Source organism: Stegostoma tigrinum, chromosome 44 (assembly GCF_030684315.1).
Source record: "Stegostoma tigrinum isolate sSteTig4 chromosome 44, sSteTig4.hap1, whole genome shotgun sequence".
NCBI classification, from domain to species: domain Eukaryota; kingdom Metazoa; phylum Chordata; class Chondrichthyes; order Orectolobiformes; family Stegostomatidae; genus Stegostoma; species Stegostoma tigrinum.
Genome location: NC_081397.1, coordinates 12,806,565 through 12,820,930, shown reverse-complemented (window position 1 = coordinate 12,820,930; position 14,366 = coordinate 12,806,565). Strand labels below are relative to the sequence as shown.

General features: G+C 45.3%; 1 protein-coding gene across 1 annotated transcript in view; it reads right to left on the bottom strand.

Annotated features, from left to right (window-relative positions):
- The window catches only part of LOC132207190 (histone H3-like), a 913,943-nt gene that overhangs the window by 59,347 nt on the left and 840,230 nt on the right, over positions 1 to 14,366 (bottom strand). The window lies entirely within an intron of this gene.

Sequence of the window (14,366 nt, the reverse complement as noted above, 5' to 3'; positions counted from 1 at the left end):
ATAGTCGATGCTTTTATTCTTCTTACCAAATTGCATGATCTCACTTGAGAACCTGTAATGCTAACTCTATTTCTCTCGATCTGTCTTTGCTCAGATGCTGTGGGGCCTGATGAGTTTCTCCAGGAATTTCTGTTTTTTGTTTCAGATGTTTTGCATTCACAGTTCTCAATTTGATGTTATGAGACTGTCAATTCAAGGAGAGATCAGTCAGACAGATGTATGTTCATAGTTGGAACTCATTTTTCAAAGTTGTGTTCTTTTTAAAGCTCCATTTTTCCATTCGGAGAATAATGGGTTGTACACGTTATCCCCAATACAATTCCTGGAAGTTATACAAAATGCTTCTGTAGAGACCAAACCAAAGCACTCATTCATAACAGTCGTACAATTTCTGATTAACAAAACCCATCGCACTAAAATGCTCCAAACATACAATGCACTCCAGGCAAATTTACATTGGGTGCTCAGGATTACTCTTTAAATCCCCATGCTGTATCATTCCAATTAACTGGGCTTTGAAGATAAAGACACAAGCAACAAGTGAAACCTGCATACAATTCAGAAATGTACAATAAACTGAAGGGGAATGGGATTCTGAATGAAGCAACACATTTCAATGATAATCATATTCCCATAGGTGTGTGATACAATGCTGGCACTGATGGCTGTAATAACTCATGAAGAAGAACTGGAAAGGGACCATTATTTGTTGTCAAAAACCAAAATAGAACCACTACTTGTGGTTTACATGGGCTCGTTGCAGCCCGGGGTGGCCAGTTCCTCAAATCCATACCTGAGTTTATAAAGGGCTAAGATGATTAATTCCAAGTGGGCGAGTCAAGGTGTGTTACTGGATGAACTCAATCAATGATCTCCATGAGGAGCCCATTAGGTTAATAATCCAGACTCCTACCTATCATTCTGGAGAACTGAGTTCGCATTCTGCCCATGACAAATGGTGGAATTTCACATTCTCGAATAGCTACTGTGTGGAAACAGGCCCCTCGGCCCAACAAGTCAACACTGACCCTTGGAGCATCCCACCCAGGGCATCCCCTTATAAAATACTTGAGATACACATCCCTGAACATTATGGGTAATTTTTCAATGCCAATCCACCCATCCTGCACATCTTTGGACTGTGGGAGGAAATCGGAGCACGGAGGAAACTCATGTAGACATGGGGAGAATGTGCAAACTCCATACAGACAGTCGTCCGAGGAATTCTTTTTTAAAATTTCACAACTAAGCTGTTTAATTTATTTGTAATGTATGCAAAAGGCTGCCCTCTAGGTTCTGGAGGCTTAATTGTAGAACTGCACACACCACAGTTGAAAACCAAACATAAAATCTTACTTTAAACATCAGAACAGCCCTACCAAGAAGAATTTGATTTCAACTGAAAAAGAAGTCAATTATTTAAAGTCTCATGATGATGATATTCGTTATTGGGGAGTGAGAGAAACAAATCATCTGGCTCAGTTTCACCCTATTCAGTAGGAAATCTTCTGTCTAAAACTTGTCTGGCTTACATATCCCTCAAGGCATGGAATGATTATGAATTTTGTACTGAACCTGTTCAGAGATTACACAACTCTAGAGCACATGGAGCTTGAACTCAGGTCTCCTGGCTCTGAGGTAGGGACATTAACACTGTTTCATAAGAAGCCACTTTATGTTTCATTCTTGACTCTGCATTTGGGGATGGGCAGGAAATTCTGCCCCAGCCAGTCAGACCCAGAACCCACATGTGCTTTTTCTTTAAAAAAAGAAGACGCGGTCCGGAATAGTTGAGCAGGACGTAAAGTAAATGGTAATATTTTTTATTTGGCAGCTGGAGAGTAGCTTCAAATTGGTCTCCAACATACACAAACACCAGTGAGTACATGAGTACAATTAGTCCATTGTCGATTCTGAACTTCGGACACAGCTCACCACAACGTGGCATTTGTGTGCATACAAAAATCAAACATCTATTACTACTGAGGACCTGGTTTCCGTGAGACAAAAGTGAGATTTTTTGTCAAACAACATTCTTTCACAAGTGAATAAAATGGAACGGACTAATTTGGGACTTCATAAGCCAATAAAATGGGAACAGGAATAGACCATTCAGGCCCTTGAGCCTGCCCCACCAATCAATAGGATCTTGCCTGATCCGACATTCCTCACGTTCACTTTCCTGTCCTCTTGCTCACTTCATTGACTGATCAAGAATCTATTTATCTCGCACTTCAATGTACACAAGGTCTCTGCCCGCATAGCTCTCTGTGGCAAGGAGTTACAAAGAATCACAACTCTCTGAGAGAAGAAATTCCCCATTGTTTCAGTCTTAACTTGGTGTTCTTTTATGCTGAGACTGTGCCTCTGAGCTTTACCAGAACCACACCCTGACCAGTTAGTATTCTGTAAAACTGAAACGATATCTGCTATTTGAAGCCAATCAGCATTAGTGGCTTTATTCTCAATTGCAACACCTCTGCAAGCCATTATCCACTTGCTAAGCGATCAACACTCTCCTCTCCTACAGGGTAAACATTGTACCTCTTCTGAATTGCCCTCAGGAGTGCAGGAGGTTTGTATTAAAAATGTGTAAAGCTTATTCTGAAATTCTTTGACACATTGTTGCAAATAGAAGTTGAAGGTGTTAATACCTGGATTATTTTTACAAAGAAAGATCATAGAAAGATGGAAGATTGGAGCAGGATTAAATCATTCAACCCCTCGAGCCTGCTGTGCTATTCAAAAGGATAGTGGCTGATCATTGATGTCAATACCCTAATGCTGCCCCTCCCCCCATATCCCTCGGTCTCTTCAGCCACAAGAGCTATGTCTGCCCACTTCTTGAAAGCATGTATTAATTTGACCTCAGCTACTTTTATCGCTTACAGTTAAATTCTGAGCCCTACGTCTGGACTTACCTGGTCATTGGGAACATCTTTTCTGCATCTACCATGCCCAGTCTTGTCGGAATTTTACTGGCTTCTATGACAGCCCTCCCATCTCATCTTCACCACAACTCCAGTGAACTCAGAACTGAGGAAGGCACACCAGACCCGAAATGTTAACGCTGCTTTTACCTTCACAAATGCTGCCAGACCTACTCAATCTCTCTTCTTCCATCAGACCTGCCATTCCAGAAATCTGTCTGGGAAATCTTCAGTACACTCCCTCCATAGCAAGAACATCCTTCCTCAGATAAGGAGAGCAAGGCTGTACTCACTCTCCCAGCTGTGGCCTCACCAACGCACTGCACAATTGCAGCAAGGCATCCTTGCTCCTGTACTCTAATCCTCTTGCTATGAAGGGCCATACACCTTTTAGTTTCTTTACTGTCTGCAGCATCTACAATACCCAACTGCAGCAATTGTGCATGAGGGAAAGGCAAGTCTGGTTTAACATTCACCTCTCTCAGTTTACAGTCATTCAGATAATAATCTGCCTTTCTATTTTTGCTGCCTAAAACTAACCAGAGCTTAAATAACCTGCTAGCAGGTACTTGGTGCAGATTATTTAATAAAGGGAAAGCTGGGTGTGTACAAATTCGAAAGATATAACAGAAACATGGTTCAGAGTGTAGGATTGAGGGAATCACTCACGCTTTAAATGTATTGACCTTCAAAAAACTGCCGTGAGCTCAAAAAATCTTTCTGTACTATATGATACAGTAATTTGTCTGTGTGCGTGTGTGTGTGTGTGTGCGCGTGTGGGAGCTATTTGTTTTTAGACTAATTCCAGGAAGGCCCAAGCAGACACAAGCAATTTTAAATGGGATACTTTGCAGTAAGAAGTGATGCATGAACAGTTTTGTTTTGTGCAGGTCCCTTGGGGATGAGGGACCATAATCTGACAACATTCTACATTCAGCTGAAGGGCCAAGTAATTGAACCAGATGCTAGAATCCTTGAATGCAAACCTGGCGGGGCACTGTCCCTCACAATGCTAGACATGAGCCTTGCCTTCCTACTATTGTGACAGGTTGAGGTTTCCCAGATATATGTTAAAATTCATATCCATATGGGTTTGTACTAATATCAGACTGTGCTTTGGGCTATCATCAGCCTGTGACACTTTCCAGTAGAGGAGAGCCATTTATTTGGATGGCATGCTCGTAAATGCGAAGACCGATAAAGCGCATTTAGAGAATGTGGACTTCGTGCTAAAGTATTTCTCCATGACAGGCATACACCTTAGGTGAGAAAAATGTTTCTTCCAGGCACCCCAAGTGATCTACCTGGGCTACAGAGTCAACAAGACTGGGCTACACCCATTGGAGGAGAAAGTGAGGATGATGAAAGGTGCCCAGGCTCTCATGTCTGTACAGGAGCTGAGGTCTTTCCTTAGGCGGTTACTTATTCAGGGAAGGTGAAACATAACCTGGCCCCCATCCTGGCACCCTTACACTTGCTATTGAGAAAGGGTCACCTTTGGAAATGGTCTCATAGCCAAGATGTAGCTTTAAGCGATTGAAGAAGCAGCTGTTCTCATTCAAGATGTCTGTACACTGCAATCCCAAATGAGATGTGGTGCTGACATGCAATGTCTCCCCTGTCGTAACTGGGATACTGTTGGTTCACTACTGACTCAGTGGAGATGAATACAAATAACATATGCTTTGCAGTCTTTGCTGACACTGAACAAAGTTATGCTCACACAGTGAAGGAAGATTTGGCAGCCATCTTGATGTTGGAAAGTTACACCAATACCTTTACAGTCATAAATTCGTAATAGCAACAGGCAACAAGCCCCTGCCATGGCTACTCAAACAGGTCGGGGTTATGCTGCCCACAGCTTCAGCTCGAATTCAGTGGTGGGCTCTTATTCTGTGTGTGTACAATTTCATATCAGAAACCAGTTGGCAAATATGAATGCCTTGTGCTGCCTCCCACTGATTGATATTCCACCTCCAGCAACATCCAGGGGTTTCCTAAATGCAGATGTTGGTGAAACGTTATGTCTGGTGGCCAGGATTGGATGCTGAAATCGCAGTGTTTGTGGGGCAGTGGTCAGAGTGACTGAAAGGTTAAAAATCACTGCCAGCAGATACTCCATATTCATGGGGATGGCCGGATAAACCCTGGACTCAATTACACGTTGACTGCCCCGTTTCTTTCAAGGGCTGGATGTTTTTAATCCTTGTGGATGCCCATTCAGAATGGCTGGTCGTGCATAGAGTTCATTCATCAAACACAGAACAACAATTGAAAAGCTGTGAGTATCTTTTGTAACACAGAAACTCCCGGAGGTGTTTGTCACAGGCACTAGGCTATCAATTCAAGCAAGGAATTTGAGTATTTCTGAAGTAACTCCACAGAAGCTGATCACCCTTCACTGAGTCTCCTGTTATTTTCACATGCACAGTACATTGAGTCTGACCAGCTAGGTCTGAGCCAGTCCCTAGAATGAAGAGAGCCTCTGGGACTCCTGTTTGTGTCTGCCAACCAGGGCCCCCTGATAGGAATTGGCAACCTGGGTCAATCAAGGCTCTCATTCTCAAAGAGATCCATCTGGTCCTTGTTCCAATCAGTGCAATTTCCTGAAGTCCAATGGCATTTGTCAGCTAAGGATGGCTCCGTACCATCCATCGTCCAATGACCTGGTAGGAACTGCACTTCAAACATTGTGGGAAAGCTTAAAAAAACATCCTACTGCTTCCCCTTGATCCCAAGCTGTCCCTGTTCCTGTTCGATTATAGTGCCACCCTTCATACTACTCCAGGGACAGCTCCAGCAGTGTTGCTACTCAGGAGAAACCACTACACCAGGTTAAACTGGATATTCCCAAACCTGAGGGAGAAGTTGAAACAGCATCAGGAACACTGCTGCTGGACACAAGGCTCCTCAAGGTGAGAGATGCAGTTTACTTCAGGGGATGAAGTTTGGTGTTGAATCCATGGGAATAGCGCTCCAGAGGTAAGTGGCCTGATCGATGTGAGGTTACATCCTGTGATGTACCAAGGCTGGGTAGGAGATGCATTCCTGAACAGGCATGTGGACCACATGGAAGCTGCAACCTCACAAATAGGGCAGGAACAAAATATACACAGCTTCAAAACAAGCAGCAAGGCTGTCTGAACCTGTCAGCCTACTCCTCCTGCCTAGGGACAGGAAAACCTCTCAGGATGAGATGGACACGGCAGATGTCACAGCCTCAATGCTGTTACCCCCTGATGAAGCTGAATTTCGTCTGAGACAATCTAGGTGCAAGCGTCTGGCCACAGTCCAGCACATACTGCCAGTATCCCAGGCTGCTTCGGACCCACCAGACCTGGTGGGAGAGTGTCCCAAGGGAAGCTACAGAAAGAAGAATGAATAAGCTTATATCACAGGGCTTAGAGAGGAAGAGACATAGAGATTGAAACAAGGTCAGCCAGGTGGGCCTCAGAGAATATGAGTTCCCTGATTGGTGCTGTTAAGGGGTAATCAGGGAGCCCTGGCTGAGAGATATAAACCAGAGTGTCAAGGGGTCTGTTCTCTCTAGGAGCCGGCTCTGAACCAGCTGGGTCAGTTTCATGTACTATGCACATGGAAATAAAGGGTGAAGTGACGATGGAATGCTGACTTTTAGAGGATTATTTCACTAGCTTTCCAAGATTCATGCACAAGGACACCCAGATCCCTCTGCATTGCAGCACTGGCTAGTTTCTCTCCATTGAGGGAATGAGTTGCGTTTTGATTTTCAACGGATGTGTTATTCATTCTATTGAAATTTGAAGCCAATATCCACAGCATTGAGTGTGTTTCAGTCCAATCTGCTGAACAAGAAACGAGAGCGGATCTCTGTCCCTACATTGCCTCGCACTTATCAGACAAATGAGCAGCAAAGCCTCCAGTCTACTTTGTAGCCTGTCCGTGAGCACGCATCAGCCAGCACGTTCAGTTACACTTGCATTCGGACACACAATTTCACTCCCTCAATCCCCCTCTCAGCCTCCGAGCTCCACTGAGCATGACCTTTTCAGAATGGAAACCTCTCTCCCCACAGCATCCTCTGCTCAAAGTGATGCCATCACTCGTGCTGCTTTCATTGGTCCCCAGGGTGCGGTAACTGACGGGAACATTGAGTAAAAACTGCTGATCGCAATAGCAACGCAGCTGTTCCCTCTGTCGCTGCAGTTCCCTTCTCTCTTTCAGTATCAAAGAACAAATACACTCAACTTTCTGAGAGCGTACCAGTGGGGAAATCAGCAGATTACAGGCGGTCAGTTCTGTAAGGATGGCAGGTTGGTGACCTGCTCCAGCAAGTAATCTGCAAAGCGCATAGAGATGGGCACGAAACGTCAGCCTTCCTGCTCTTCTGATGCTGCTTGGCCCGCTGTCTTCTTCCAGATCGACAACTTGTTATCTCAGGAATGACCATAGGATGTTCTGTTTCATTGTGAGGGGAAGTGAATGCAAGAGTCGAGAGGTCATGCTTCCGTTATATAGGAGATTGATGTTTCCACGTCTGCAGTACTGTACAGTATTACTCACTGTCCTTATGGAAGGGTGTTAAAGTTGGAACCAGTTCAGAGAAGGTTTGTCACACTTAGAAACGTTATTTCTGTGTTTATAAACTGTAACGTTATCTCTGTTTATCTGTGTGTCCACAGATGCTGCCAGACCTGCTGAGTTTCTTGAGCGCTTTTATTTTTGTTTCACATCTCCAACAGCCCCACAGTTTTTGTGGCAATGAATACTGTGATTCAGATCATCGCATTCCTGGTCCTGTGCCAGCACTGATTGTCTGAACAATTTTAAAAAAAACCTGTGACGGGATAAAAAAAAGTGGGCAGTGGGACTATGTGGAATTGCTGAACACTGGAAATATCAGATCGACACTTTCAGGCTGTGTGTCCAAAAACTCTTTCCATACAAAGGGGCGATGCTGCAGTGTTCCTTTCTCAATCACGATTGTGAGCATGAGGAGCAGAATCAACAAAAACAGTGAGGAGACAGAGAGAGAAACAGGGGCAATATTGCAGGTTAAGAACACAGAAAGCGCTGGAGAAACTTAGCGGGTCTGGCAGCATCTGTGGAGAGAGAAAGAGGAAAACAGTTAATGTTCAACAACCCTTCAGAGCCGAAAGAGGTGGAAAATATAGGGTTTGTCATAATTTCGACAGAGGAGAGGTGTGTGGAACACATCGGTGACGGCGCATTTACCAAAAGGGGTTGTTAATAGTGGCGAAAGGAAACTACAGATATCAAACGGATGGGTATTAAAGTCGGGGGAATGGAGAGTAATTGTGTTCTGGTGGGCTGCGAAATTTACTTTGCTTTCACTTTCTCCAGTGATGCCTACTTCAGTCACAAATGTTGCTGGTTTAACGGCAGAAAGAGAGGTGACAATATATCATCATTGTGACGGCTGCAGAGGTCTATTCAGCCTCGGCGCTGGCTGCTCAGCTCTGATAAAGTTCAGCTTGTAAAGGCCTGGCAGCGCTGATGTGGGATTTCCTTCTGTGGCCTTTCGGGGTGGGGGTGTGCCATGAATCGGGGGAGGTTTTCTGTCTCTCTCCCTCTCTGTCTGGTTGCTGGCAGTTAGGCAGGCGCTGGCTGCGTTTTCTCTCCAGCCTTGTAAGCAGCAAACACTCCGGGCCAGGCACTAACGCACTGCCTCAGGCTGCGACGAATACGAGATTCCTAGTGACCGGGTAAGAGACTGATTCTGGAAAGCTGCACGGACTGGAGTCATAGAGTCATTCATCACGGAAACAGGTCCTTCGGCCCAACTCGTCCATGTCGGCCATGTTTCCTGACAGAAACCAGGCCCCTTTGCCTGTATTCCACCCATATCTGTTTCTGTCTCTCTGCAGATGCTGCTAGACCTGCTGAACTTCTCCAGAACTTTCTGTGTTTATAGCCTGTCTCTCCGCAAATGTTGCCAACCTGCTGTGCTTCAGCAATAACTCTTTTGTTTTTATTTCGTTTCTAACAGGAGCGCTGCTGTCCCAAACTCAGTGCCAGTTTTGTGCGTCAAATTGGTACTAATTGATCACATTTTTCAGTCCAGATTCTGCTTCTTCTCTGACAGCCCAGGCTTGGGTTGACCTGCATCCACATCAGGGATTGGAATTGGGATTTGTGGCTGTGTTCCATGAAGGTAGAATCGCCCCGTGGTTTATTATGGTAGAACATTGAACAGTACAGGACAGGAACAAGACCTTTGACCCGCTATATCTGCGTTGACTCATGATGCGATTCTAAACTTTCAGTGTGAGGTCATTCACTTTGGACCAACTGCAGATAGATTAGGATGCTTTCTAGATGGAATGAAGTTAAATACGGTGAAGGTCCAAAGAGACTTTTGGTGCAGACTGAGCGCATTGACTTTTACAATATCATAAACTGGTACAGAAAATAATCAAGCGAGCAAATAGAATACAACAAAGAAAAAGGCAAAGAACAGGAACTCACCAAGACTGCACCAACACATAATCTCTTTCTCAACTGAAATCGTTTTGCATCTAGGCTGTCCCTATCTCTCTCTTCCCTGCCCGGTCATGTATCTGCCAAGATCTCTATTAAATGATGCTCTTGTATTTGTCTCTACCACTGGCAGTGCCATTCCATCTGTGCCTCTCATAATTCTGTAAACTTTTATCAGGTTGCCCCTCATCCTCCAACTTTCAAGTGAAAACAAATTGAGTTTGTTCAATCTCTCCTCACAGTTAATACCCTCTGAATGAGGTACCATCTGGGAAGCCACTTCTGTAACTGTTCCAAAGCCCCCACATCATCTTTGCAGTGTGGCTACCAGAACTGCCCCCATTATTCCAAATGGGGCTGACTAATGTTCAGTACAGCTTGTCTTTAAATAAAGAGGACTGGAGTACTAGGGTGCAAAGTAATGCTGCAGTTCTTAAAAAAAACCCTGGTTAGACTCCACTTGGAGCAGGTCTGGGCACCACACCTTTAGAAGGATAGATTGGCCTTGGGGAGGGGACAACGTAGGCTCACAACAATGTTACCTGGACTTCAGAGGTTGTTATGAACTTAGAAGATTAAGGTTGATCTGATCAAATACATTGACAAGGAAAGATAGACTGGATAAAGATAAACTATTTCCACTGGTCAGGGATTCGAGAAATGGGAAGGACACAGTCTGATTGTCAGCCCAAACTGTTCAAGGGAGAGGTTTGGAAGCGCTTGTACCCACAAAGGGTGGGAGAGGTTTGGAACTGACTCTCAAAGATGGCAGTGGATGCTGGATCAGTTGTTAGTTTTTAATCTGCGATGGATAATATTTGTTCAGCAATGATATGAAGGGGATAGGGGCCAAAGGCAGGTATATGGAGCTCGACCACACATCAGCCATTGAATGGTGGAACAGGCTGGAAGGGCTGAATGGCTACGCCTGTTCCTGTGAGAGGAACTGATTAATTGGAACTCCTGGCAGGGTATGAAGAGAACAGCCTCCTTTTGCTGATTCTGAACTTCTTGTCTTCTGTTACATGTAAATGTAAGACAGAGAAGGCATCGATGTAATGGGGACCAGGTCATACTGAATTGGACTGATGTGCTGCAGAACCATCTCAGAAATGTTGCAGATCTCCATGTTTCTGATCCTCTGTAAGTGTGTGTCACAGATGAACTTTGTCCCTGAGAAATCTGCACTGTTGCCCAGTCATATGAGGTTAAATTCTGCAGCCAATAACCCCACATTTACCTTGCAGTTTCTAGAAAGTGAGGGAAAATTACTGTGGCCAACATAAAAACCAAACGTTGCAAAAATCTGTACTGAAAAGAGTTGGGAGGCTGTGTGATAGCATTTCGAGACAGAGAGAGAGAGAGAGAGAGACAGAGAGAGAGAAAACAAACTTTTCAGGTTACTTTGGTTCCACTTTACACAAGATCATTTGATCTTATCAGAAAAGAATGCAAATGATGTACACACATACACTGAGATCTGAAAATGTTAAGTTGTGGACAGATCAGTCAAATTTCAGAATCCTGCAGAGGGAAGTGCAATCTCCAACAATTCGAGGCCAAATACCTCACTGAGCAGTGAGTGGAAATACCATCACTTCTCATCAGCATCAGGAGATTTAGCAGGATGTTGCCTTGGGGGCTGGACAGTTTCAGTAATGAAGAGAGATTGGAAAGACTGGGGTTGTTTTCACTTGAGCAAAGGAGATTGACAGAGGGGTATCAAATGATGAGGGGCATAGAAAGGGAAAATAGGAAGAAATGTTTCCCCTTGAGGGAGGGATCAATGATCGGGCTGTGAGATATAGATTGAAGGTAGGGACAGGGGGTTAAGAGGAAATGTCAGGTCAATCATTTTTACCCAGAGATTGGCAGGGAAACTGGAACTCACTGCCTGTAAGTGTGGGAGAGACACAAAACCCTCATCACATTGAAGAAGGATTTAGATGTGGAGTTGCAATGCCAATTGGTGGGAAAATGGGATTAGAGAATACTGAGATCATTGCATTTGACTGGTATGAGCACATAGGGACAATGGGCCTTTTCCTGTGCTACAGACCTCTTTGGCTCTGAACTGAGATTGAACATGGCCCTCGTTCTCTTGTGAATTGACTTTAAATGCAACAGGAGGTGCTTAAGCATCTCAAAACTATTCAGTAGGGAGAGAGGGGGAGGCGGACCGAAGATGGAGAGTAAAGAAGATAGGTGGAGAGAGTATAGGTGGGGAGGTAGGGAGGGGATAGGTCAGTCCAGGGAAGACGGACAGGTCAAGGAGGTGGGATGAGGTTAGTAGGTAGATGGGGGTGCGGCTTGGTTTGGGAGGAAGGGATGGGTGAGAGGAAGAACAGGTTAGGGAGGCAGAGACAGGCTGGGCTGGTTTTGGGATGCAGTGGGTGGAGGGGAAGAGCTGGGCTGGTTTGGGATGCAGTGGGTGGAGGGGAAGAGCTGGGCTGGTTGTGTGGTGCAGTGGGGGGAGGGGACGAACTGGGCTGGTTTAGGGATGTGGTGGGGGAAGGGGAGATTTTGAAACTGGTGAAGTCCACATTGATACCATTAGGCTGCAGGGTGCCCAGGCGGAATATGAGTCGCTGTTCCTGCAACCTTCGGGTGGCATCATTGTGGCACTGCAGGAGGCCCATGATGGACATGTCATCTAAAGAATGGGAGGGGGAGTGGAAATGGTTTGCGCCTGGGAGGTGCAGTTGTTTGTTGCGAACTGAGCGGAGGTGTTCTGCAAAGCGGTCCCCAAGCCTCCGCTTGGTTTTCCCAATGTAGAGGAAGCCACACCGGGTACAGTGGATGCAGTATACCACATTGGCAGATGTGCAGGTGAACCTCTGCTTAATGTGGAATGTCATCTTGGGGCCTGATAGGGGTGAGGGAGGAGGTGGGGGGCAAGTGTAGCATTTCCTGTGGTTGCAGGGGAAGGTGCCGGGTGTGGTGGGGTTGGAGAGCTGTGTGGAGTGAACAAGGGAGTCACGGAGAGAGTGGTCTCTCCGGAAAGCAGACAGGGATGGGGATGGAAAAATGCCTTGGGTGGTGGGGTCGGATTGTAGATGGCGGAAGTGTCGGAGGATGATGAGTTGTATCCGGAGGTTGGTGGGGTGGTTGTGAGAACGAGGGCGATCCTCTATGGGCGGTTGTGGCAGGGCCGGGGTGTGAGGGATGTGTTGCGGGAAATACGGGAGACGCGGTCAATGGCGTTCTCGATCTCTTTGGGCGGTTGTGGCGGGGGCGGGGTGTGAGGGATATGTTGCAGGAAATACAATGTAGCTTCCTCCTTGACCTGTCCGTCTTTCCTGGACTCACCTATCCCCTCCCTACCTCCCCACCTATACTCTCTCCACCTATCTTCTTTTCTCTCCATCTTCGGTCCGCCTCCCCCTCTCTCCCTATTTATTCCAGTTCCCTCTCCCCACCCCCCTCTCTGATGAAGGGTCTAGGCCCGAAACGTCAGCTTTTGTGCTCCTGAGATGCTGCTTGGCCTGCTGTGTTCATCCAGACTCACATTTTATTATCGCGGATTTTCCAGCACCTGCAGTTCCCATTATCTCTCAAAACTATTCAGTGATGTTCTGAGAGGAACCCTGTTGTAACTATAGTCACTTGTCTTTGAACTGGCTAACTTTGGAGGTTTCTGCAAATCTGTCCAAGACAAGAAACACAACGTTGTGTGACCATAATTCCTTTTGCAATTATCTTCCTAAAGATATTTAATTTTCTAAAAAACAAGACAAGATTTACAGAGTCCTTTACTTGTTTAAGAAGACTGGTACAGGAAATGGGAACCTTAGCAAAGGTAAAACAGGAGGGGAACATGAGGAGACAAAGCAAAGGCCGAAAGGTACAAAGCAAAAGTTGACAGTGCAACAAGACAAGAGCGAGAAACCAATGGGGTCAGCATGCAATTCATATCGATTCATATTTCTGCCCCATTTTAATGGGACTGAACAGTCAACAGTTCCCATGGAGTCAAAGACAGGGCACGTGCTGTTTCTCTGCTGCTTCTCTATTTTCATTGTTTTGACATTGTCTTTGTTTTGCAGTTTCCGGGACACTGCCACAATAATGACATTTGTATTTCAATTCCCTTCTATTTTCCAGTGAATCTTGTCATCTGTGGGAACACACAAGGTGAGGGGGAACTGCAAATTTCTTGGATAATCATTTGGAAACCAGAAGTCTTGCTGAACACATCTTTTCAGCAAACCTTTCCAAACATGTGTCAAATGGGACTTGATCCAAGGCTTTCCGGTTCAGTTCTCTCAAAGATCAGACACTGAAATCATTTTCAACTCTTCTCCAATGCGGAAACATCACCAGTTAAAATGAAGGCCAATGTCCATTTTCATTGACTCAGTCACTGGGCATTCAGTAACACTGTACCAGAATGTTACACGACCACCATACTTCTAATGAGCATGAGATTTAAACCAGGCTGTTATTTTTTTAAACAGAATTGTGATCTGTTTGGAAGGTGGAACACAAGAAGAGTATTATTTAAATGGAGAGAAACTGCAGAAAGCTGCGACATAAAGGAACTTGGGGGTGACATGTGCATGGAACACAGAAAGTTAGCATCTTTGTTGGGGTGGGGGGAGAAGGGGCTGCAGGTAATCAGGAAGAGCAAAGGGAATATTCGCCTTTATTTGAAGGGAGTTGAAATACATCAGGAGGGAAGTCTTATGCCAACTGTACAAGGAGCTGGGGAGACCACTTCTGAGCTCTGTGAAGAATTTTGCTCCCCTTATTTAGGGAAAGGTTCTCATTTCATTGGTGGCAGTCTAGAGAGGGATCACTGGAATGATTCCCAGGATGGACGGATTGTCTTATAAGCAAAGGTTGGGACTCTACACACTGGCGTTTAGGAGAATGAGAAATGATCTCATTGAAACATATCAGGGCTTGACAGGGCCAGTGCTGAGATGATGCTTCTCATCATGGGAGAATCCAAGA